This window comes from Cydia strobilella, chromosome 14 (genome assembly GCF_947568885.1).
Source record: "Cydia strobilella chromosome 14, ilCydStro3.1, whole genome shotgun sequence".
Taxonomy (NCBI): Eukaryota; Metazoa; Arthropoda; class Insecta; order Lepidoptera; family Tortricidae; genus Cydia; species Cydia strobilella.
The window spans coordinates 675,827-702,553 of NC_086054.1; the positions used below are offsets into that span (position 1 = coordinate 675,827).

A 26,727-nucleotide genomic window follows, 5' to 3' on the forward strand; every position below is an offset into this window, starting at 1 on the left:
ACTTTCTCCTGATCATCACTCATTCCAAAGAATTTTATTTAGGTTTGACACTAATTCACCGATCGAAATATATCAATTTAGTCGAGTCTGTTTCGGTGTTTCTAGTTCACCCTATTTAGCTTTGCGCGTCGTGCGACAACTTGCCGCAGATAGCCGTGATTCATTCCCGCTCGCCGCTTATGAAGCCGAAAACCATATGTACGTTGACGATTACGTTAGTTCCGTTGATAACGTGGATACGGCAGAAAAAATATATAAAGAGATGACCGCTATGTTCAAATCGGGAGGTTTCAACTTAGTTAAATGGATTTCAAATGATACTCAACTCATGTCGCGCGTCCCATCCGCTCAGAAAAGCCCTCTTGCAGTCAACTTTGATGATGATCCCAACGCTGATACTAAAATCGTAGGTATGCAATGGCAGCCTACGGATGATCAATTTCACTTTAAAACAAACATAGATTTTCCAGAAACTTGTACTAAACGCTCGATTCTGTCTGTCACCGCGCGCTTGTTCGACCCGCTAGGTCTAATTAGCCCGGTTGTAGCTTATATGAAATTACTCATTCAAGAATGTTTTAAACTTCAACTCGATTGGGATGATGAGGTGCCTGACTTCATTGTCTCCAAATGGAAACAATTCCACCAGGAACTTCCGCATTTATCAGAAATTAAAATACCGCGCCATATTGGCATCACGTCCAAAAATAGAATAACTTTAATCGGATTCGCCGACGCTAGCCAGCAGTGCTATGGTGCTGCGATCTATGTACGCGTAGACTCAGATGAAAACTCAACCGCAAATTCAGTAGAATTACTCACCGCTAAATCAAAAGTTTCCAACTCTAATAAAACCCTCGCTCGCTTAGAGCTCTGCGCTGCCGTGTTACTCGCAAAATTAATAAATTCCGTTCGCGATGTCCTAAGTAAACGATGCACTATAAATAAAATATACGCTTTTTCAGACGCCACTGTGACACTCACATGGATTCATTCGCCCGCTTATAAATTTCACACATTTGTAGCTAATCGTATCGCTCAAATAAATGAATACTTACCCGCTTCCCACTGGTTCCACGTTCGTGGCGTAGAGAACCCTGCAGATATTGTATCGCGACCTGTAACGCCAATAGGATTAATAAATAACTCCCTCTGGTTCTACGGCCCGCAATGGTTATCCGCTCCTATTAATACCTGGCCTGTAAAGGAATTTAAAATAAATCATAATAAACAAGATGATTTACAAGAAATTAAAGTTACTTCGCTTCCCGCGCAAACTGTATTACCTACGGTCGAACCTACGCACCCAATTCATGACCTCGCTGTAAGATGTTCGACGTGGATTAAACTCATTCGCTCACTCGTATACGCATTTCGCTTTTCAAAATTACTTCACTCTCAAGGTTCCATAACTCCAAATGACTTAGAATATGCAGAATACCGCGTGCTACGCTACGAGCAAGCAACACATTTCTCTCGCGAGCTTAATGCTATTCAAAATAACAAACTAATTCCTAGTAAATCAGTTTTAAAACTGCATCCATTTATTGACGACCAGGGTCTCCTAAGAGTAGGAGGTAGACTAACTCATTCTCAATTAGGTTTCGATCAAAAACATCAAATACTATTGTCTGCAAAAAGTAGAATAGTATCGCTTTTAGTAGATTATTATCACTCGTCGAACCTGCACACTGGTCCCGCCTTAGTACTAGCATTAATTAGACAAAAATATTGGATTTTATCTGCTCGAAATTTAATTCGCCAAAGAGTACACAAATGCAACTCCTGTTTCAAACTCAAACCATTATCTACTCAGCCACCGATGGGTGACCTCCCCGCTATACGCGTCTCTCAAGTCAAGGCATTCGTACACACAGCTGTCGATTACGGCGGACCATTCTATATTACTCATATACGCCGCCGCGGAGTTAAAAGCCATAAGGCTTATATCTGTCTGTTTGTTTGCTTAACAACAAAAGCCATTCATTTAGAATTGGTCTCCGATCTAAGCACGGACTTATTTCTTGCCGCTTTCAAACGTTTCATTTCACGCAGAGGTCCTGTTTCAATTTTATATAGTGACGGAGGTACAAATTTCATTGGTGCGAAAAACAAATTAAACGAAATTTACCCGCTAATACAGTCCACTGATTATAACAACTATTTGAGTAATTACCTTGCTCAACACAAGATTCAATTTAAACACAGTCCACCTTATGGACCGCATTTTAACGGATTGAGTGAAACTAATATCAAGTCAGTCAAAACTCACTTATACAAATCTATAGGGAATCAAATTTTAACCTACGAAGAATTTAATTCTATTTTGGTTCAAATTGAAGGGCTTCTTAACGGTCGTCCAATTTGCGTCCTATCATCGGATCCTTCCGATCCGACCGCGTTATCTCCAAGTCATTTCTTAAATATTACTCCACTTAAATTTTTACCCGCTGAGAAAATTGACAGTAATATTTCAAATAATATGTTAACTCGCTATCAGCTCCTAAATAAAATTGTTCAAAGTTATTGGAACCGTTTCAGCACGGAATATCTCACTTCTCTTCAACAACGCGATAAATGGAATTCACTTTCCAAACCTGTGAGTGTGGGAACAGTTGTTGTCATTAAAGATGATCACTCTCATCCTATGTTCTGGCCTCTCGCTGTTGTCTCAGAGGTTTTCCCAGGAAAAGATAATGTAATTCGCGTCGCAAAAGTAATTACTTCTTCAGGAACTTATGTCCGTCCTGTAACTCGGCTCTGCCCGCTACCTACGCAATAGTTAAGTTTAGTATAGTACAAACTTAGTTTAAAAAAGGAAAATAATCCTTAGTATTAGTACCTAGATTAATTTTTTACTCTTAACGCAATGTAGAGGAAACCTCTAGGCGCCCCGAAGTTGGCAACGCCATTGTGAATATTTCATACATTTTCTAATTAATTTTAAGTTTATTTTTATTATCTCATACACACCACTCGAACGCACCTATTATATATTTATACCTGGCAACATATTTTCCTATTCCCCCACTCCCCTCTTTCAACCGCCAGTGCCACCTAAACCTATCACCGCGCGCGAGCTCAAAAATTGGCTCATCTAAATAAACTCAAAATCATGTGAAAAAGTACTCCATGGACATCAGTGCCGCCCTGTGAATTGTGAACTGAATAAAGTTTGATTGTGCCGAAAGAAGAAACTCAAAACTGGAGTCGGCAGGTTATCAAGTGTCGAAGGTTGGTTTTCCCGTCCTCTCCAAGTATATATATATATATAATGCATTCAGAAGCCTTGGAAATAGATTCGTAGTCGTATTTTGTTCGCTCCTGAGTTCACGATAAAAAAACTGACTCGATTATACGATATTCTATGAATTTCAGGTCATTGCAATCTGTAGCATTGTTAAAACTTCAGAAATCTGTGTCATAATTAGAGTTGCAACTATTCGGTATTCGGCCTGTTCGACCACTTTACCGAATATTCGGTATTCGGCCGAATGTTGCCTACTATTCCGCCGAATACGAAATATCGGTTGGACCTACCTAAAAAAAAATTACACAATAAAAATACCCAAAACCTGGGTATATTTAATATTTAAAATGTATTATGTATTGCAAAGATGTTAAATACGAAGACCCTTTTATGAGCATTTGTTGATTACAAATAATTAAATTTTTATCATGGGTCTGATTTGATTAAATCTTAATTAGCAAACGTTATGCGTAGTTTTCATAATATCATAATACTTGTGACTCAAAATGTTCGCACGTCATGCCGAATGTTCGGTCGCCGAATATTCGGCGCTTCGGCCGAGAGAGGCCGAATATCCGGTGATCGGTATTCGGCCAAAACCACTATTCGGGGCATCCCTAGTTTTAATTTACATATTTGCAATTTATTATAATCTAATGGGTCTAACTAAAATAGAAAACGCGGAGAATGGTATCCTTTCTTAGCACCCATCTCAATTGCAAATAATGTAACACGTGTAGCATGAAAAATAACTTCTCCGGAATATCGGATCTACATTAACACGATTATGGAGGGATTTAGAAATCTAAATATGAAGGGTATTTGCAGAGAGACCGGATGGGTTGACTTTGGTTCCCTGGGAGAGGGGGAAATGTTTAGTGTGGGACGCAACGTGCGTCAGCACTTTCGCGGCGTCGCATATTGGCCGTACTGTGAGAACGGCAGGGGCAGCAGCCGAGTTGGCTGCAGTTCGCAAGCGGGAGAAGTATGAGGTCCTGGCGAACTATTTATTTGTCCCTCTTGCAGTGGAAATTACGGGGTGCTGGTGTACGGAGGCCAAGGCCTTTTTCGGGGAAGTGGGGAGACGCATGCGGGAGAGGGGTTTGGATCCTCGCTCTGGGTCCTTCCTGATGCAAAGATTGTCCATCGCGGTTCAGCGTGGCAACGCGGCGAGCGTCATGGGCACCTTTGCGTCGGGGGGGTCGCGGGACGAGTTTCGGGACGGCTGAAGTGTGACTTATTATTATTAGTGTTAGTTTCTAGGATGGTATAGTTTAGATTTGCATTGTCATATTCATATTCCTTTATTGATAAAATTATAATAATAATAATAATAATAATAATAATAAATATTATAGGGACATTCTTACACAAATTGGCTAAGTCCCACGGTAAGCTCAAGAAGGCTTGTGTTGTGGGTACTCAGACAACGATATATATAATACTTATACAAATACTTAAATACATAGAAAACATCCATGACTCAGGAACAAATATCTGCATGTGTTCATCACACAAATAAATGACCTTACCGGGATTCGAACCCAGGACCATCGGCTTCACAGGCAGGGTCACTACCCACTAGGCCAGACCGGTCGTCATTATAAATGTTACATGTCATAGGTAATATTAATAAGTAAGTATAATTGTCAGAGACCTGGGCGCTAACAATGGGCCTCTTAAGAAGGCTCAAGGTCACGCAAAGGGCAATGGAGAGAGCTATGCTCGGGGTTTCTCTGCGTGATAGAGTCAGAAATGATGATATCCGCAGTAGAACTAGGGTCGCCGACATAGCTCGCAGAATTGCAAACCTTAAGTGGCAGTGGGCGGGGCACATTGCTCGCGGAACTGATGGCCGGTGGGGCCGGAAGGTTCTGGAGTGGCGTCCGCGTACCGGAAGACGAACTGCCGGTAGGCCTCCAACAAGATGGAGCGACGACCTGGTGAAGGTCGCGGGAATTCGGTGGTTGCGAGCGGCACAGGATCGGTCGGAGTAGCGAGCCTTGGGGGAGGCCTATGTCCAGCAGTGGACATCTATCGGCTGACATGATGATGATGATGATGATGATAATTGTCAGTTTAATCACAATTCATTTAAAATAACTATCATGAATTGATGAGACATCAAGGGCTGGGCGAATTTGGTCTGTCCACCGCATTGGGCTCCGGCGTCTCGGCCTATCGCCTTCGATGTTAACAGTGATTACCAGCTTTTCCAGGTTATCACTGTCTTTCCTGGAAGTGTGGCCAAAATACACAAGCACTTTGCGTAAGCAGATAGTAGACAGCCTGATTGATGTTTGTTTGGTAAATTATGGAAATATTAAACACACCCATAAGCACGATGTGTCATAAATCTAAAGTATTACAATTTATACGTATACATAAGTTAACGTTTGCGTCATTTGAGCTGAGGCTTAAATTAGACATAAACAATTCCGCAAATATGTCTGTCTGTCTGTCCGTCCCGGAACGGAGCGACCTAATTAGGATTACGTCGTGAAAAGGAGGCCGATTATGCTACCATTACCATTTCCCCATATTCCGTCATATTTTCTATGGCGGTAACAGAAAGGAAAGTTTGAAGAATGCATGAGAATTTCGGGACACTTTTTTCTTCTGGAAGGATGAAAAGGGCTCGTGGTTCTGATTAGAAATAACACAAAAGTGGCAAAAAATGGCAAAAAAAAACGCTCAGTTGTAGTATTGTACATACACATGGTTGGGTGGTTTTACTTTTTAGGGTTCTGTACCTAAAGGGTAAATACGGGACCCTATTACTAAGACTCCGCTGTCCGTCTGTCTGTCACCAGGTCATCTCTTGAACAGTGATAGCTAGACAGTTGAAATTTACACAGATGATGTATTTCTGTTGCCGCTATAACAAATACGAAAAACAGAATAAAATTAATATTTAAGTGGGGCTCCCATACAACAAACGTGATTTTTTTTGCCGTTTTTCTGCGTAATGGTACGGAACCCTTCGTGCGCGAGTCCGACTCTCACTAGGCCGATTTTTATTATTAGTGTTGTGGGCCCTTGAGTGCCACGTCGACCAAGCAGTGATCCATTGTGACCCTTTGAAGTTTATTACTAATGCCCGTTGAATCCAGAAAATGCCAGATTCTTACATGCCGCCCTAAGTAGGTCTCATTGGCATTAATGGTCCACAGGAACAGAGAACGGTTTTACTAAATCGAATTGTTTTTACAGAATCGGAATCCAGGGTGGCGCAGGTGAGGGGCCGCTTGCGAGGTGCCGGAAATTGGCACTGGCAAACAAACATGTTTTCTTTGTAAATTTAAATTTTATGCGGGTCTTTTTAAATTTAAGTTAAAAAAATTAAGGATTTTTATACAAACATTGCTACTGATAACTTCGGAAATGTTATAAAATATGGCCTAATATACTTACATATTTTGCTTCCATCAGACCTGCTAGCATGAGTAGCGTTCTCGCGCGCTAGTCCATACTTGAAGTCGCGCTAGATTTATGGAGTCGCGCGCGGGAACGCAACTCATGCTAGCAGGTCAGATTTGTTTACTTGTCTATTATTATCTATTACTTACTTACTTACTACTTGTTTATTATTATTGCCTATTTACTGACCTGTAAAACATTAACTTTTATTAATAAATGTCTTGTGTCTTGTATTAGATTTATTAGCTACGTCGCTATAAGAGCTACGTCGTAGCCGCTACGTGCCTCACGTAGCACTTAAACCTTTAGGCTGGAAACAGTGTTCGACCGACAGTCAGCGCTGACCGTCGGTCGGCGTAGCTATCTATGCAAGTCTATGAACGCGCGCACAGCTATGCTGACGGTACGCGCGTGATTTGGTCAGGACCGACGGTCAGCGCTGACCGTCGGTCGAGCAGTGTTTCCAGCCTCTCGTGAGCGTCAGGATGGCGGGTGGACCTCGGTGATTTTCTCGGTGATGTCCAGTACTAAAGGGATAGGAAATAATTACAATTATTTATTGTGTGTTTCGTATCTCCTACATAGGTATTTCAATTATGTAAACATACTTTTATAGACCACAAAATTTAAGTAATTAGTGAGTTTATTACAAATAAACACATCCACCTGAACACAAAATATAGACCGAAACACTCACCAAAACACGCTCTGCGCGTCACAAGCAATGCGCATCCTGTTTCTCGTCATTGGCACGTTTTTACTTATCCCTGCGCCATTTTTACTTATCCTTGAATTGCTCGCGTTGTTAGTTGCCGAGATAGTGCGTGTGTCCGGCACTATATGCCGTCCGTGGTTACGGGACTTCCCCCTACCTATGTATAAATTACATACAGAATGCAGTATGCCAGTATACAAAGTCCCAGGAAAGCGAGACAGCACTCATATCACTAATTTGGTGCAGTACGAACACAGCGAGTGCTCTCAAAGGAAGTGCCGGGAGCGCGTTGTTTCTAAGAAAACTAGCTCCTTAATTTACTATGTAGTTTTTGATAAGTATGAAAACTAAGTTTACAAGTTGTTTTGACATTGGAGACGAAATTTTCAAATGTTGTTTAACATTAATGTAACATCTGATAGCGTTATTCATACACACCTGTCAGGTTTAACAAGCCCTTCACAATCGTTTGTCCTTATCTGTCATATTGACACTTGTGTTTGTTAGAAAGGGACAAAATTTAACAAAGGCTTGCAAGTTTTATGAATAAGGGGTACAGTCGCCATCAGATATATCGAAGTGGCCGAGGTGCTCAAAAATATCTGAACACGCACTCTAGCGCCTTATATATATATAAGTATACCTATATATCTGATAGTGACTGTACGTAGGTATATTACGGAAGCTAATAATATAAATGTTAATTAGATAACAAATACGAGTATAATATTTAAGGCGAATACACATAATATTCGTCATTTTCACAGTATTACATTCTTTCATCTGGATTCTCTGGGTATACCATACCTTTGTTTTTTAGGGTTCCGTACCCAAAGGGTAAAAACGGGACCCTATTACTTACTAAGACTTCGCTGTCCGTCTGTCCGTCCGTCTGTCTGTCACCAGGCTATATCTCATGAACCGTGATAGCTAGACCTCGGTGCGCGAGTCCGACTCGCACTTGGCCGGTTTTTTTTTGTTTCGATTACATTAGAGCTAGTACAACCTAGTTGAAACGTCGGAAAAAAGGTAAAATGATGAAATTTAATCTCGTTAGACCCGGTAATGACATTAATTATAAATTAGAGGCACCAAAAAGATACCTGTGCTTAACGAACCTCTCTCAATCACTACATAGTATAAAACAAAGTCGCTTTCCGCTGTCTGTCCGTCCGTCCCTATGTATGCTTAGATCTTTAAAACCACGCAACGGATTTTGATGATTTTTTTTAAGAGATAGAGTGATTCAAGAGGAAGGTATAATGTATGTATAATTTGTAAAGGTCTTGTGTAAATTAATTGCACTACCCGCGCGAAGCCGGGGCGGGTCCCTAGTTTACCATAAAAACGGTTTAGTAACCTCTCTAAATGTCCTCACATTAATACATGTAACACGAGAGGCGACGCATTTTACACTAAATTCATTACTGCCACCACATTAGCAGGGACAAATGCCTTGAGGCCGGCGGAGGCCAAAAAAACTTACGTGGGTCCCCGAGGTCCTTCATTGAATTCCAGCAAAAACTTATTTAAATGTCTAGGCCTGCATATTGTGGGTGCTGTTTTAACCAGATGCTATGTCACTAAATTTTTCGGGCGTTCGGCGCACGAATGGTCTCAGCAGTAATAATAAAGAAAGAAAGAGAGCGTTTGAAGCGTTATACCTCTCTCTCTCGCTTCATATTATGAAAAAAAAAGTAATTTATTGTCGCAGTATATAAAAAAAACCTTACCCCTAAACCCTATGGTCCTTATGACAGTTCATTTTTATATGGAGTATTTATTTAAAATTGGGTTGTTTCCACGTGTTGAATTTTATAACAAAATCTAGTTAAATAGATAGAAAATAAGCAATTTATCACAATAAATTGGAAACTTAAACAATTTAGGAGAATAATAAATAGATACAAGACAAACTAAATCTTGCCAATTAGTTTAAAACACAAATATCTCCTAACAGTAAATAACCATAGCAATCGAGCGCATAGCCTAGTACTGATCGACCACTCGCATAGCACAAAATCAGTGTCTGCTGGCAAATATGACGTACCACGAGTACAAAACTATTTCGGTGACAGAACCCTAAAGAAAAGATTAAAAATTTTCGCCATTACCAAACTAAAATGGAGTTGGGCGGGACATGTTGCTAGGCAGTGATGGCAGGTGGACTAAAATGTTAACGGAATGGTGGCCGCTTTCGAATGAAAGAAGCCCCTGGCGTCCATCGGCTCGTTGGGTGGACGACATCCGGAAGATTGCGGGTCACTTCTGGATGAGATTAGCTCAGGACCGGGACAAGTGGCGTACTGGAAGAGAGGCCTATGCTCAGGAGTGGGCGATAAAAGGCTGATATGATGATGGTGATGATAACAAGCAATAAGTTAAGTATCATAGCAAGTATAATAATTTAGTTAACTATCTTACCTGCAGGCAAACTGTGAAACTGTATAAATTGTATGTATAATTTTTTAATAATAAATCTCTATCTATCTATCTAAGCTGCATAACCCTAAAATCCTTTCCACGGATCGCCATTTCTACAGTAGAAAAGTACAGGAAGCTATTGAAATAAAAAAACATTGCAGTTTCAATCGGGAAGAGGGTTTTAAAATCTCATCCACATGGAATCCAGTCATTAGTAAATGTAACCGGAAATGAATATCGACAGTCGATAAATCGAATATCGTTAGTGTTGTGTGTCGACAAAGTAACATCCCTAGTGCGCAAAACGTTCAAGCTGATAAACAAGTGCGGGTAGTTCGAAAAACTCGCGCGGCTAGAAGATGTTATTGTCAACTTTAGCCAGTCTTCTCCGAGACCACGGGGACAACGCCGTCCTCGAGACGTCGGAGGTAAATCTTAAAACTTAAAGACGCGATTTAGGGTCGTTTTACAATTTAATAATGTGTTGAAATCGTGAAAGATTAAATCAGTGTTTTAAAATATTATAAATGCGAATTAACGACTAAAGGCTTCGTCCATATATTACATTACACAAAATTTAGTTTTTTTTACTGGGTTTAATTTGAGGTGGTGCAATAAAGAGGATTTGTACTGCATTGTAACTATATATTCCATCTATTAAATCCTTGATTACTACGCACTTCAAACGAGGTGACTACACTCATATAATTAAAAAAAAAAACCGACCAAGTGCGAGTCGGACTCGCCCACCGAGGGTTCCGTATTTTTTAGTATTTGTTGTTATAGCGGCAACAGAAATACATCATCCGTGAAATTTCAACTGTCTAGCTATCACGGTTCATGAGATACAGCCTGGTGACAGACAGATGGACAGCGGAGTCTTAGTAATAGGGTCCCGTTATTACCCTTTGGGTACGGAACCCTAAAAACATAAAATTTACCATGATATGGCGTTGTTTTGCCATTTTCTTCATCAGCCAGAGGATGTACACACTACACAGCGTTTGTGCCAAATATGTTTCTGATTAATATATAGGTACCTAACTACCTAGAACAATTCTTAGAAGCGACATCAAAAAATATTAGTTTTATATAGAAATATCGTAAAAGAAATATCCAATATTCGGTACAATAATAGCGATTTGGCGACTGACAGCTGGTAATTAACCAATCAGAACTTGCGAGAGGTCCAGAGGGCCAATCTAGCGTACAATGCCGAAAGATGGCATTTTTTCGACACGCCCGGCCGTGGCGTGGCCGGCTGGCGGTATGAAAGACTAGCGGAGTGTAGAACAATAGTTAAATACTTAAATAATTAAATATTCATTCGAAAGACTAACCTTTCGTATTTTCTACATAGGTAAAAAAACTTAGCTTAGAAATTTAACTTCTGTGGTAAATTTTCGCTCTTTAGCAATAAGGCCGCCTGTTGTTTACCTCTGTCTTCATGTATTTTTTGTGTTTCCATGTACCTACATTTATTCTGAGGTTGTGCAATAAAGAGGATTTGTATTGTATTGTATTGTAAATTTTCTTGCGTCGCTAAAATCAAATAGAAATGTCCAGTCGTCCTGTAACGCGAGCACTCTCTTATTAATTATGTCACGATGCGCCGCCAATGATATCCGCCTTTTCTTGTATTTATTTCCACTTGTCAGTTAATTTTTAGTACGTCTTGTGAGAATTTCCTGGGAATATGAAGCAAAGCCTACATCCACATTAATATAGAGCAAAACCGCATCCAAATTCATATCGCTTCAGCTTATGCCGTGGAAGATGCGTGGGCGCGGCAAACTCGCACAAACTTAAATTGGATCCCGGGCCTGCTGCCGTGCGTATCGGCGTGATCGCAGCATAACAATTGTTATTGTTTTGTATGCTGACTGGAAGAAACCCGCGAGGCAACACCAGTAAGAAGTGTAACCCCTCTCACTCTCGTCTTAAACTTAGAAAACCTGTGTTTTAGTAAGAGACCTAACAAACACAAATATCAAAGTGGCGTTTCAACAACAGCTTGTTAAATTTGCATGTTTAGAAATAACGCCATATAAAGGTATGGAGTTGCGTGATGGTTCTCTAGTAGAACAAAAGCTTATTTGAAAAAAAAAAAAAAAAACACGGTATAGACTCACTTGTTTTAGTCACTCGCGCGACATGTTTCGGAGAGCCTAGGTCTCCTTTCTCAAGCACTAACAGTGCGAGCAGCTTTCACGACGACCGTGTGTTGCGTATTTGCGTAAGTAAATATTTTTTAGGGTTCCGTACCCAAAGGGTAAAAACGGGACCTTATTACTAAGACACCGCTGTCCGTCTGTCTGTCACCAGGCTGTATCTCATGAACCGTTGAAATTTTCACAAACAGTTGAAATTTACACAGATGATGTATTTCTGTTGCCGCTATAACAACAAATATTAAAAAGTACGGAACCCTCGGTGCGCGATTCCGACTCGCACTTGGCCGTGTTTTTTTTACACTTCGCAGCGCAAAAATGCGCCTGATTTTAAACCGACTGTGACACACGTGTAGGCTTTTTAATACGTTGGTTTCTGTCATTTATTATGTAGTTTTGATCAATATCAATATGTATTATGTTAAATATGTCACGCTTTCATCTGGTTTACTGCGTGGGTAGACATTACCGCGTAACGCGTTTTATGTCAGATTGTACGTAGCTTCAATTAATTATAATTAATGACAGATATTTTACATATTACTCGGTTACAGTAGAAATTTTAATTACTTAATGTGTTTTCATAATCACATTAGTTTCGAACCAATGAACAAAAGGTGGTAAGTTAAACAATTATTTTAATCCTGTTGTGGAGAATAAAACATATTAGTGATTTAATTTTTAACAAGCAGAAACGTCTGCGATCGATGCTATTAAGCTTAGAATAAATTTAAAAGTATTTTTCTACTTTTAAATTTATATTAGTGATTTACAAATGTTTTTATCGCAGCAATTTTTTAAACTTTTGCCTAATCTCGTATTCAAATCGACTCAGTTACGAATTGTTTGTCTATTCAATTAGATTTTAACATCTTTAAAATTCATATTTATTGCTGTTGCGAATGGCGATATAAATTCATTATAATAAAAATATCGTAGTTGCACATGAATGGTAGGTAGGTATTTTGACGAAATCTGCGCTGTGAATTCAGATGTTTGTGTTTTAGACCTATATAAGTAAGTAAATACACTTTATTACACCACAAGACAAAAATTAAATAACGGATTTACAAAGTAAATAAAGGTAGTTTTTAATATTTGTTGTTATAGCGGCAACAGAAATACATCATCTGTGTAAATTTCAACTGTTTGTGAAAATTTCAACGGTTCATGAGATACAGCCTGGTGACAGACAGACGGACAGCGGTGTCTTAGTAATAAGGTCCCGTTTTTACCCTTTGGGTACGGAACCCTAAAAAATATTTACTTACGCAAATACGCAACACACGGTCGTCGTGAAAGCTGCTCGCACTGTTAGTGCTTGAGAAAGGAGACCTAGGCTCTCCGAAACATGTCGCGCGAGTGACTAAAACAAGTGAGTCTATACCGTGAATTTTTTTTTTTTTTTTCAAATAAGCTTTTGTTCTACTAGAGAACCATCACGCAACTCCTACCTTTATATGGCGTTATTTCTAAACATGCAAATTTAACAAGCTGTTGTTGAAACGCCACTTTGATATTTGTGTTTGTTAGGTCTCTTACTAAAACACAGGCGGTCTTATCACTGTAAGCGATCTCTTCCAGACAACCTATGTTTACGTTTAATAAAGGGTTTTTTTTTCCTGCTAATTGTATCTATTTATAAGTTCAAAATAATGTATCACTTCCTTATTGTATCGTACAAAATGTTGCCTTTAAATTCCGTCTAAGCTAACTTAGCACTGACTTGAATAAAGCAAAGTGAGGGAGTGTCATAATAAGCGTCCATTATATTGTCCGGGAATTGGGGACGAGATTAAGGGATAACTAGGAGAGCAAACGAAACAACCAGCTTCCAGTAAAGATTGTATGACAACTAAAGAAACAAAAGTATTATACAATGACAAGTAAAATAACTATAAACGATAATAAGGTATAAAAAATATGAATATCTTCATAAGAAATCTGATATTAATGATGCCATTGTTACACTTAGTGATTGCAAATGGCATGCAGAGTTAGCTTGGTCCGACTCTAATCTCCAACGTTGCGATTGATCGCATTTGCAAATGCTAACTGCTGCATCGGCTATATTAGTCTAGTCAGTAATGGACGACCAGACATTGCTCGTCACTCAACCCCTGTCAGCGACAATGGCGAACAGCCAACATCGAACGCGATAACTTCGCCGGCTTATCCCCACACTAATTTCATTCAAATACGGGTGTAGTAAAGACTCGTTAGTGTTGGGAGAAAAACGAGTCTTTGAGGGTCTTCGCATGACGCGATTTTTTTATAGTAATAGTTTGTTATCTTAAATTTGCTAGAATCTTTGAGTTTTCTGCAGAGAGTCGCGTCCTTTCTACAAAAGACACATTACGTATACCTACAACAATTTTTCATACAATCACGGTAATAAGTAGAAAGGTACATAAGTACATCATTAATAACGTCCATAACATTGATAACGTCGTCGAAAGATTCGAATCCATTCAGTTCACGCTTTAAAAGACTCGAAACAAGACTGCCTTAGGTCAGACTCGTAAACTTCTTCAGACTCATAACTCGATTTGTTCCCAACTCTTTTTTTTATGTAATCATCATGATGTATAGGTACACACAAATCATCATGAAATAACGTCCATTTTTCAATTTTTATTCCAATAGAACCTTCAAAATTTATAGCCTCAACTTTAAGTCGAGTCTAAAAACACTTAACAAAACTAGGATTCAACAGACGACTCAAAAGATTCTTTAAGTCGAGTCTTATGAGTTTAGACTCGATTTGTTCCCAACTCTAACCCTCAATGTCCCCTCGACGCGCCGCGTGTACATTATCGGAATTAAAATCCCGCCCGTTGTCAAGACAGTATAAGTATATAAGAAAGTTTTCATTCGGGATTATCCGTGGCGAACTAATATTTCAATAAATATTTATGATGACAGAACTTCGTGCGAATTCCCAACGGCGGCGGCGGTTAAGGTAGTACGTATCAAAATAAGACGAAAACCATTTCAATAACATTGTTGAATTTAAATCACATTGTTTGCAGCAGACTTATTAATACAAGACAAATCGAGTCCCTAGGGGTGATTGCGAGATGGGTTTGAAAGATGATTTTACAGCAGTTGATGTTAAAACGGTATTTTAACATTTTATTTAATGTTGTACCTCCAACTTTCGAGTTAGAATTAGGAATGTCCATATTATTTCTACTCAGGATTTAGACGAAAGTGGAGGACCCGCGCGGAATCGCCTTTTCATACAAACGTAGTCAATGTGGTACCATAAATAAATTTGGCACTCCCGATTTATATGAAAACGATACCAAACATGGCCTAGTAGCTTCGCTGATATAGAAGTCAAGATAAAATTGAGAGCCCCGAATAAACTTTCAAGAGAGGATATCCCGAAAACTATTCAAGATATCGAAAAACTTGCCTAAATTAAACTTGTAGAAAATTTAATCAGCTTTCGGTTTGTCTAAGTAGCCATGTCACTAAGACGCAAAGTTTCCAAGATATGTGAAAAACCGAAAAATGGGACCTTCTTACCTCCCTCTCCCCCCGGCTCAAAGGCTACGGCCGGGGACTTGATGTTATGTTCACCTAACTAGTCCAAAGTTACAGAGTCAAAAATTGTGTTCCAAGCATTTCTTTCTATACCTTCTTATTGCTTGGCCTATAAATGAAGTAATAATTCAATGTGGCAGACGGGTGGAATGGGGCTCGTAGAGACTAGACGGGTAGAATGGGGCCTGTAGTGACAAGAAATCAAATTAGTCTTTGATAAATAGAGCCTTTGTTAGTTTTGTAATCAATTTCTCGATAGGCAATCAGCAGCGGAGAGACTGGAGCACGTTTGACCAGGGTTGCTAGGTCTAGTTAGAAAAAAAAACCGTAAAAAGCAAAATTTTCTAGTTAATTTGGTCTACAGATTTTTAACTATTTTATCAGCTGCTTCTATTTAGCCTGTAGCCGCCCAGAGCCCTATAAAAAGGTAACTTGTTCCATTCTTATTCGAATTCTTATTTTTACTAATTACATTTGTATTGGCAAGTTTTAATGTGTGGGCGGCTAGATGCTATAGGAGGAAAGTCACCTGTTTTTTTAAAAATTTGAATTAATGTACTAATGTAATAAATTCAAGGTTTTCAACGGTCATCACATATAAAAAAACAATCATGACAATCAATCGCCATGTTGGTAGGTATCTAAATCACAAACTTCAAGTTTTGGTGGATTTTTTGCTACATATCGCATAAAAATGCACTACATTTTCGTGGATCTTTATAGATTTGTGATGATTTTACATCTATATCATCACCATAAACTAAAAGCTGTGCTGTTGTCGGTGGAGCAAGCTCCATGAGCTTTTTTCTTAGCATTTTCCTTTACAGCCTGAATACGACACAACGTTCACTTTCTTCTTCTCTTGAATCATATATGCCCTTCTTGGCTTCCCTCTTCCTTTTTCCATCTATATACTCTTCCTTCTATGGTCTTGATAAATTCATCGTTTCGTAACAGGTGTCCAAACATGTTATCTCTTTCTTTTTCATCTACTCTCCCGTCTATGGTCTTGATGAATTCATCGTTTCGTAACAGGTGTCCAAACTTGTTATCTCTTTCTTTTTCGATGGTCCTTAAGTCTTAACCCTCTAGTGCATGTTATATAAAATTATTTGTTTAAATTTGAACTTTAATAACTGTCAATAGTTGCATTTTATAACTGCCATATATGGCTTCGTATGAACTAGTCTCTTAATAGGCACCCCTTTCCTAACTCTATTTAAGACCTTGTTTATTTCTATATTCAAACCTCAAAATTCTTAGAACTACATATGTTTCCATAATTATGGCAACACTAGGAGGCCTCTGAAGAGGTCCAGCTAAACAAACGCGCCCTTAAGGGCCCTCGCGCCCAGTGCCCTCCACTACTCTAACTCCTTACCGTTTAATTGCGCGGATAATTTATTTATCCGATCCATTTCGGAACCATCGAAATTTGAATAACTTCTGTTTTATAGGCCTAAGTTGGAAGTGGATTCAAAGGTTGAAAACGGTACTTTTAAATAATTATAACGTAATTATCTTTCAATTTCAAATGGCCGCGGAGCACTAAGAATATCAGTTTAAAGAAATGTTTGTAACTGAGGTTTAAGGAAGCACTTGTTGTTACCTTACCTATGTACCTATAACAGTAGGCACCTAACTGTACGACATTCATACTCCGTATTGCATTTTCCCACCAATATAATTTGTATTATTTTCATGTAAGCTAAGTCCACACGGCAATATTTGATCTACTTACATTTTTAAACGCAATGCAACTATTTTTGAGGATTTCAATGCCTGCTGATTTGCCTAGAGAAGTTCAGATCAGTTTATGACATGGGTATCATATAGTTTTATATATATCATTTATATATCAACATCCATTATAAAACCAATCCATAAAAAGGGCCCAAAAACCGATCCTAACAACTACCGGCCGATCGCTTTATTACCTACATCCTCCAAAATCTTTGAATTGGCCATGTGTAAACGCCTAAATTCATTTTGCGAAAAGTACAACATCTATAACGAAAGTCAGAACGGTTTTCGACGGAACCGATCTACTGTACTTGCCGTCTATAAATATATGCAGGACGTATACAATATTTTTAACGAAAAAAAGTATGCAATTGGTATTCTTTTAGATATGTCGAAGGCTTATGATAGGGTGCAATATAAAATACTGCTTGACAAACTACATGAAATAGGAATTAGAGGTACCGCGCATAAATGGCTTACATCATACCTAGATAACCGGAAACAATACGTTGAGATACAACACAATGATAACAAAACAGGCATGATTAACTACGTAAGATCGGAGGTACGAGCAGTCGAACACTCAATTCCGCAAGGAAGCTGCATCGGCTGTTTATTATTTTTAATTTATATAAACAATCTGCCAATGATCTTGAATGACTTGTGCGTACTTTTTGCGGATGATATCTCTGTTTTAATGTCATGCAAAAATGATCAAAATATTCAAAGCGACATATATAACATATTGACCAAACTTACAGACTGGCTCACTGACCACAATTTAGAGAAAAATTTTGCAAAAACTAAAATCATACAATTTAGGCCTTACCAAAAACAGGCATTAGATATAAATCTATCATTTAACGGACAAACCCTAGAATGTGTAGACGCTTTTACCCTCCTTGGAATAGACATAGATTCTCACATCAACTGGAAATCACATCTAAATAAAATAAAAAACAAAATGTCCAGCTTTATATATGTAATTAGAGAATTAAAAAAATCTACCAACTTTCAATGCGCTTTGACTGCCTACTACGCCTATGCTTCCTCATGGCTCAGCTACGGGATAATTCTATGGGGAAACAGTACTGACATAAATGATCTATTTGTCCTTCAAAAAAAATGCATACGAATACTCGCCAACACTACAGACTCCGACGAATGTAGACCCTACTTTATTAAATACAAAATTTTGACATTAACATCAATGTACATTTTAGAAATCTGCAAATTTGTCAGGAAACACCCGGAATTCTTTCCAAAAATTGCCGACTGTCCTCGACGTTTTGAAAGTAGATTTAAGAATAACCTGGCGCCACCGACAAGTTCTGTACTAAAGCTACATAAATCAAGCCCAAACATGATGGCCATCAAAATTTATAATAAAATCAGCGACGACATTAAATTGCAGACATCAGAAACGCTATTCAATAAGCAGTTAAAGGACTTTTTAATTAATAAGTGTTATTATAGGCTTAAAGATTTTTTGGAAGATGAAATGTAATTCTTTTGTAGTTTAGTGTATTTATTGGACATGTCTCATTTTACAATTTTTAATTTAAGCTTGAAATTGACATTATATAGGTATCGATATTTTTGACATCAACTTACAATCGTTTTAAGCATGTATATTATTATTGTATATTTAATTTTAATTTTATAAATTTTGGTAAAATAAAATCAGTTATGGACTTTAGAAATAACTATATACCTTATTATATAATACAACTATGAAATTATTAAAAGTTAAATAAGACACTGTCAAATATATTGTACATATATAAATTAATCTTTAGATTTAAGATAATTGCCTTGCCCTACCAGGGCCCATGTGAAACTATTATATGTGTAACACCTGTGTACCATGGATACAATAAATAAATATGAATATATCATACCATATAGTTTTCCAATAACTGTTACGTATTTATGCGTGGTGGGCTAAATTTTAGACCAAGAGCTTTACTATTTTGTATATCATTTACGAACGCAATATGTATATGCTAATTGAAAATTTTGAATTGTTCTTTCATTTAACATTAAAATGAACTACGAAAAGTGTTTAATGTATTATTGAATGTAATAATTAATGATCCCCCATCATTAAATCATACACTTAGCTTTCAATTTCAATCACCAAACTGCTACTTCATTCAATCTACAAGAGACATGTTTAAAACATGGCCGCCCTCAAACACTGAAGTAACTCAACACACAACCGATACTTCGAGAACAAGTATGCCTCGATAAACAAGGGTACTTCACATTATATTTGCAACCATAGCCAATCGATATAAGGAAGAGAATGGTTTGTCTTAGACGGGCTGAAAGACGTCAATATTAATATCGCCGGAGGTAAGCGACATAGTGGGCCGTAATAAAGAATAACAAGGCCCGATGATAAAATAATACAGTCTCGCGAGGGATTCGCGGAATTCCCGCTGAGCCGGATTTTATTTATGTTAGCGAAACGTATTTTGCGTGTTTAAAGTGGTTAAAGATAAACGATTTATTTAACGTCTCCGACGTAGAATTAACTCTTTGTTTTGAGGGAGCACAAGCTCGGAAATACGGAAATTCAATTTCGTTATCTAATTTTGGCGCCGAGTATTGAAATTTAATTAAATGTACAAAATATATTAAATATATATTCAAATCTTTAATTGTTTGACAATACGAGTATCTTCTTTTATAAAGTTATTAGATTATTACAGTGTGGCAGGCAATGTTAACGCTTAGGTTACTCGTAATCACAGCTAATTCTGTTGATGCTGCCTGTACATTGGAGCATGGATAGGTAAGAACTTATTTATTTACATTTTCCGATCCGATATCGGATGTCACGACACGAAAAATATAAAAAAAATCCTTTTTGTACAATAAATTTTAAAAGAAAGCGTAATTGTAAAAATAAAAAGATGTCATTTGCACTCTTTAGCAGCTGTTATTCCCTAAGAATTATCCGATGTCCAATGTCAGATCGGACTATGTGAAAGCGCTCTTAGCAAAGCCAACAAGATTGCGTTTGCCTGCATTATGTTATTGTACCTATCAAAATAAAATAATATAGTTCTAATCATGGCTCGCATAACAACTTGCGAATACCCGTGGATAAGTTGACGTCCGTCGTTCGGAAAAACTTTTGCGCAGGTCCAATAGGTCCATACTGTCCCTTGTACAAACAGTGCGAATACAAGCTGAAATAATTTAACGAGACCTGCAATTAAATATGGCGCTGGCAATCCACTAATTGGCTCTATCTATAGTACCTAACTACTGACGTTGCCTATTAACAATAGTTATTTTTTTTATTTATTACAAGGAGATAAAACAGAAGTATACAAGTGAAGAACAATATAGACAGAATATACATAACTATTATAGATTATGTTGTTTCCTTAAGCATATCTCACCGAGAACATAAGTGGTATTAGAATGTAAACCTAGCAACATTTTGTGCAACAAGAGAGGAAAGTTGGTTTTTCTTGCGAGTGTTTATTTTGAATCCCGAGAAAGCGAAAGATTCTAAGTTAGAATCTTGAGTGTAGCGAGGGACTCAAAAACACGAGATGTAAAATAACTTTGCTCTCGTGTTGCACATATAATTTTTCACCTCAGTAGTGAGAACATATTAAAGGTTAAAATGTATTTCGAATTACACAGAATAATAAAAACAAAAAAAAACGAATTTGTAATAGAAGTATGAAGTGGCATGTTCATGGCCTTCACTAAATTAAAAAACTACTTTGTTTCACTCCCTGGAGTGAGGAAAGTAGGCTTGTTCGAGCTGCTGAGGTGAAAAAAATATTTCGTCTGGCTGTCCAGCTTATCTTCTCGAAGGTCGCATTCCACGATCAATTCTCGTGATATATTATGTGAGCAGAGGCCTGCCTCTCTGTCGCAGTTGTAAATTCGTACGTAAGTGTGACAGGGAGGCAACACGTCGAACGTGGTTCGCAGTAGGCCCTCAGCTCACATAATGCTCACTCAACAACAATACAACATGCATACTCAACGCGATGAGGCGCTTGGTTTTTGTGTCCCCATTCACGGTCCATATCCCAGTCTAGTGAAATTAACCGTGAATCATTCAAAACTGTTATATTGTTGACCGTTTGTCAGAGAAAAAGAAACTCCTGTACATGCAAATCTACAGAAAATTTACTTTGGTACGAAATAACGGTAGACAATTTCATGGAATGCTTCAACCTACTGCAGCGTCACTGTTTACTGCGACGTAGCGAGTCCGAAAGTCCGAATGTTTTCGTAAAATTGGTATTTTAATGAGCGCCGGATGTTCCGGCGTAATTAAGCTGTCCCGTCGCCTACAGCGAGTTCCGGTGCAAATGCACCTAATCCTACTGAGGGAAAACTCGCAATTTATATAGCTGCAGGTTTTTCTGGTGGGAAATTTGTAGCTTTATTGGAAGTTTTTTTCCAGTGATCAACAAGGGAAGGTGATGTTTTCCTAACGCTCGTGTTTATAACGCTTCATTAGTCTTTTTAGGGTTCCGTACCTCAAATAGAAAAAAACGTAACCCGTATAAGAGCACTTTGTTGTCCGTCCGTCTGTCTGTCAAGACCCTTTATGTCGGGAACGCGTGGAGGTGTCGAGTTGAAATTAAAACCATATACTCAGGTCTACAGTCCCTTGAAGCTGTGAAAACATCAAACTTCTAAGTTAACATGAAAAAAAGATACGGCCGTTTATGCCACAAAAAAAGCAAATTTCGAGACTTAAGGGTATCAAAATTTATGGGGTATGTTCGTTGACCTAGAACTATGAAATTTCGCAAGTACTATCGTCTTACACTACAAATACTGGGAAAAATCTGAAAACTAGTAAAAGTAAAAAAAAAGTTCAATTTGTACAGTCGCCATCAGATATATCGGAGCGCCCGAGGTGCTCACAAATATCTGAACACGCCTCTATTGTCAAGGCGTTAGAGTGCGTGTTCAGATATTTTGAGCACTTCGGGCGCTCTGATATATCTGATGGCGACTGTACGAAACCCTCGGTGGAAGAGTCCGACTTGCACTTTACCGGTTACAACACGAAACCCTTAGTTTCGCGATGATCGTCCGTAGCCTATTCCCATTAAGAATATTTGTCGCAAAAATGCTTGGAAACTCCTTTGGCAACGCATAGTGCATCTGAAATTTTAATTTCACTACATCACCGCGCTTATTTTCGCCCAATGTAATCTCGCAGCGCAAATAAATGATGTTCTCGTTACTACTGTTTGCCTGGTGTTGCATAACGAAATAGTATAAAATAGCTAGTACGTGGTACTATTATCTAGGGGCTGTTCAAGTATTACGTATATTATAACGTTTTGAACACATAATTAATCACATTTAAAATCGGATCTATCGCGATCAACCTGGAGACCATCAGTGATCCAAAAGTTAAAGCCAAGGGATCTATCTTCGGATGTGTGCGCGGATGTTGTGAGTGTTCCGTGTCGGACTATTGACAATAATTAACAATTATGTGTAGTGGGTGGTTTGAAAATGTGATGTCTACCCCAGACTTTATACAGTTTTCGTCGGGTAGTCACACAAATCTCTGTTTTAACATTTTGCTGGTACATCAGTTAGCCGCGCGACCACGACCAGAAACCTGTGTCGAAACGTCGGAAAAGTAAATGTAACAAAATAAATTCGCGATAAACCCGATTTTAAATGTGATTTAATATTAAGTATAAAGTAGATATTCTTGCAATATGCCTACATAAACAATGGTGCCTGCATGTATTTTACAACCTGTATGCTCAGAAATACGTAGCGTGCATGAACTGTAGATGGCAGCACAGAAGCCCCCTATTTATTGGCGCGAAGGATTATGTCAAATTTCAATTTTTTTAGATTTAAGCTACTCGATGGCAGACCCTACTATGCGAAATAGAGCCAGCCTGAAGTGAATATATATGTTTGTATGGGTTGGTCATATGTGTTTTATTATGTTTAATGACAAAACTTTGTAAAAAAAAAAGAATAAGGTAAAAAACATATTTCTGACGTAATGCAGTGCTGAGCAGAGTATCCCCCATGCCCATAATGTCATCCAAAATAAGTAAAGCAAAGACACGCCCTTTAGTGCTTATTACGTAATACTTGAATGCCCTCTTATCAGTGTATTCACAAAACTCGCAGGGCATCTCGCTCTCGCCAATAAATAAGTACGAGCGAGATGTTATATAATGAGTTCAAGATGAGATCATTTAGTATAGGAACAGTCCCTGTAGTGGGATTAATTAGCCCCTACAAACATTTAGTAGTTTCGCGCCGAGGGTGGAAAAAATATTTATGACGCGGTAGGCTCGTGCTGAGTTATTACATGTTTGTTTCATACTCGTATGTGTATTTGGTAGCGAAGTCGATAATAAATATTATTCTAAATTAATTTGTGCAATTAATCGCGGCTGTAGTTGTGTCTGCAAGAGATCACAAATGTAGTGAATCTGTACTTAGTTTAAACATTACTTTGTAGTATTTTATTAAACTTTTGGTGCAAGTTATTGCAGTTAGTTGTTACTAATAACATTTGTTAAAATGTTATAAGTGTTCCGTAATGACTCTACGTGTATACGAAAATAACATGGGGAGTCGAGGAACTTTAAAAACGTCGTAATATATTATTTATTGATTTAAACTTTATTGTACAAACAAAGAAAAATGTACAAATGGCGGATTTGATACCAAAAAGGATTTAACCATCTTTCGACTTAAAGAGCCACAATAAAATGATGACAAAGTTAAATATTATTAATAGGTATAAGAGAGCAATTATTGACGATTAAACGAACCTATTTTTTTTAGAAACCTAATTTTTTTTATAAATATTTTCAATCCTCCTTTAGCCAGTCTCCACGACTCTCCCTAACTATATCTATTTTTGTACGACCTAAGTCTAAAATGACACAAAACAAATGCCAATCGCAGCATTTAAAATGCTACATCAAAATGTGTTTTGTGCTTCTCTTAGTAAATGTACTTAATAAAATCAGCGCCTAACAATTCAATGTTGAATCTCTTATCTAAATGAATCCATAGACAATATCGCCAGGACCATTAATTAACAGTAATAAGCGTCCCATTTTCGGCCCTTTGTGCCTCGAACAATGACGAGAAAAACGCGACGGGCTCAATAAACCAGTATATTTACATGTTTGTTTTACTACATAACAATTCAAAAGGACGGGACGGCAAAAATGATTCGCGGTCAAACGCAGCGGCCGGCAATTTCATGCTTTCTGATCAAAGTCAAGCCTGAATTTCGTTAGTATTCTCTTTTAGGTATATCCTGCCATTGACATGCCGACATCATTCTACATTACGTATATTATTGCGCCGATCACGTTTCTGATTTGGAATAATCTGTAAATTCAGCCAATACAAGTAGGCCCACGTGCCCCGCAGAATCTAATTCCGGCAAAAAGTTGCCGGAACACAAGCATTCATGGCAATACAATAACAATTCTGGTAGTCGTGTACGAGGGTATAGGGGAGGGTCGATTCGTTTTCATTCGCCGCATTAGGATGCGGCCCGCGTAGCGTTAGTGATTGCCGATACCTGGTGGGACTACCTTTCTAGGGTTGCCATATGAAAAAAAAAAAATATTCTGACAAAAGTCCGAATATCAGTTTAAAAATCCTGATAATTCCTGGACGGTAATTGCTACTGCGTCTAAAATGGCAATGGGCTGGCCATGTGTCAAGATATACGGACAAAAGTAACGACTGAATGGACAGCACCACAAGGTAAAAGAAATCATGGAAGACCACAAAAACGCTGGTCAGATGACATAGTTCAAATTTAGGAAAAAATGGAAAAAGTTACGCTTCCGGCAGGACTTGAACCCGCAACCTCCTCAATCCGTACGTTGCTCTTAACCAATGCTGACGTATCTGCATGTAAAAAAAAATTGGTATAGTTCAAATTGTTGAAAAAACAGGAAAAAATTGGATGAAACTAGCTACAGATAGAGAGAAATGGACGTGACTCGAGGAGGCTTTTAACCCAATAGAGTATCAGTGAAATGGATACGTCAATATACTTGCCAATAAAACACTACATTGAAAATAGTAAAAATTTCGCTGAAATAAATAAAGCTGTAATAATAAAAATAATTGCTCCTAAAATTGCCTCTTAATATTGCCATCTTTCATTGAACCTCCGTATCATATCAGTATAAAAGTATGATAGCGGGGGCTTACTAGCCCCTTAACTCGCCACCATTATGCTGTACTCGTAGCAAATTAATTCACTAGTGGTTATTTGAGCTTTCTGAAAAAACCCTCACACTTGCCAATTCCCCCCGCAATCTTGAACCAAAAAACCTGACATGTAAGGGGAAATCCTGAGGTATAGCAACCCTAACCTTGCCTACCTTGCCTCCCTGTCTTACTGATCCCGCCTTATGAGATAACCTATTTCATCAATTGGGTCTGTATTTATCTTTGTACTAAATTGGGCTTGTGAAAGACATTCTAGATTTTAACGATCGCGCGTCTGTACCCTAAATAGTACCTACATCAATCAATGTACGTCGCTCAAAGGAATGAGACAAAGTAAAAGAGGGTAACCTGCATTAAAGACAGGCAGAATAATTGAAATAATTTGACTTCATCTGTTTGAACGCAGTGGAAACAGCTTAACATCCGTACCTATTTGAACTTTATACAAATTAAATTATATTTTAAATATACAACTTCCCTTAGACTCGAACTTTTTAACATTAGTTTAAGGGCATTTACACAAAAAAATGTACTTACCGTTAACTTTTTTCGAAAACACAACTTTTATGTTATTTCAACTCACTGGCTGTTGATTAAAAAAATAATTATAAAAAAAAAAATAGTAACCGAAAAATGGTCAGTTTTCTGACTGTCCATACAAAATGTATGTGAAAAACCGACTTTTGAATGTTATATGGGAAACTGGGGACCCCCTATATCATAGGCAAGCCGGCTAACTTAGCTTTTCTTAATGAGCTCAAAGAAAATAGCTCTAATATCTGAATATTGGGCACGCCAATGGTAACAGTTCTATGCACGCCCCATCACTGATACGTTACCTATATAAAACTACTAGCTTCTGCATGCCACTTATTTTGCGTTGAAAGATGTTGATGATTGATAAAAAATTTCTTATGTCCTTCCCCGGGTTTCAAACTAACTCCATACTTAATTTCATCTAAATCGGTTCAGCGGTTTAAGCCTAAAGAGGTAACAGACAGAGAGATCGACAGCGTTATTTTCGCACTTATAATATAAGGGGATTAAATTATCAATCGGCGCCTTCATCATTCAATCATTCATTCATTTCATTCATTTGTTACTTTAAGTAAAGCAATCTTTTTCAACTGTTAAAACGGGTAGTGTGAAAATAAATATACGTAAGTTTATAACGAAATCTAATACCTAATTATATTAGGCTACATTTT

The 26,727-nt window shown here is 38.0% G+C and overlaps 2 protein-coding genes across 2 annotated transcripts in view; both read left to right on the plus strand.

Annotated features, from left to right (window-relative positions):
- The window catches only part of LOC134747026 (uncharacterized), a 426,043-nt gene extending 407,462 nt beyond the window's left edge, over positions 1-18,581 (plus strand). Inside the window, exon 2 of the mRNA XM_063681576.1 lies at positions 18,572-18,581. The gene's annotated coding sequence lies outside the window, so the exon portion shown is untranslated. The remainder of the gene's footprint in view (positions 1-18,571) is intronic.
- The window catches only part of LOC134747409 (neurobeachin-like), a 951,208-nt gene that overhangs the window by 184,423 nt on the left and 740,058 nt on the right, over positions 1-26,727 (plus strand). The gene's annotated exons all lie outside the window — the stretch shown is intronic.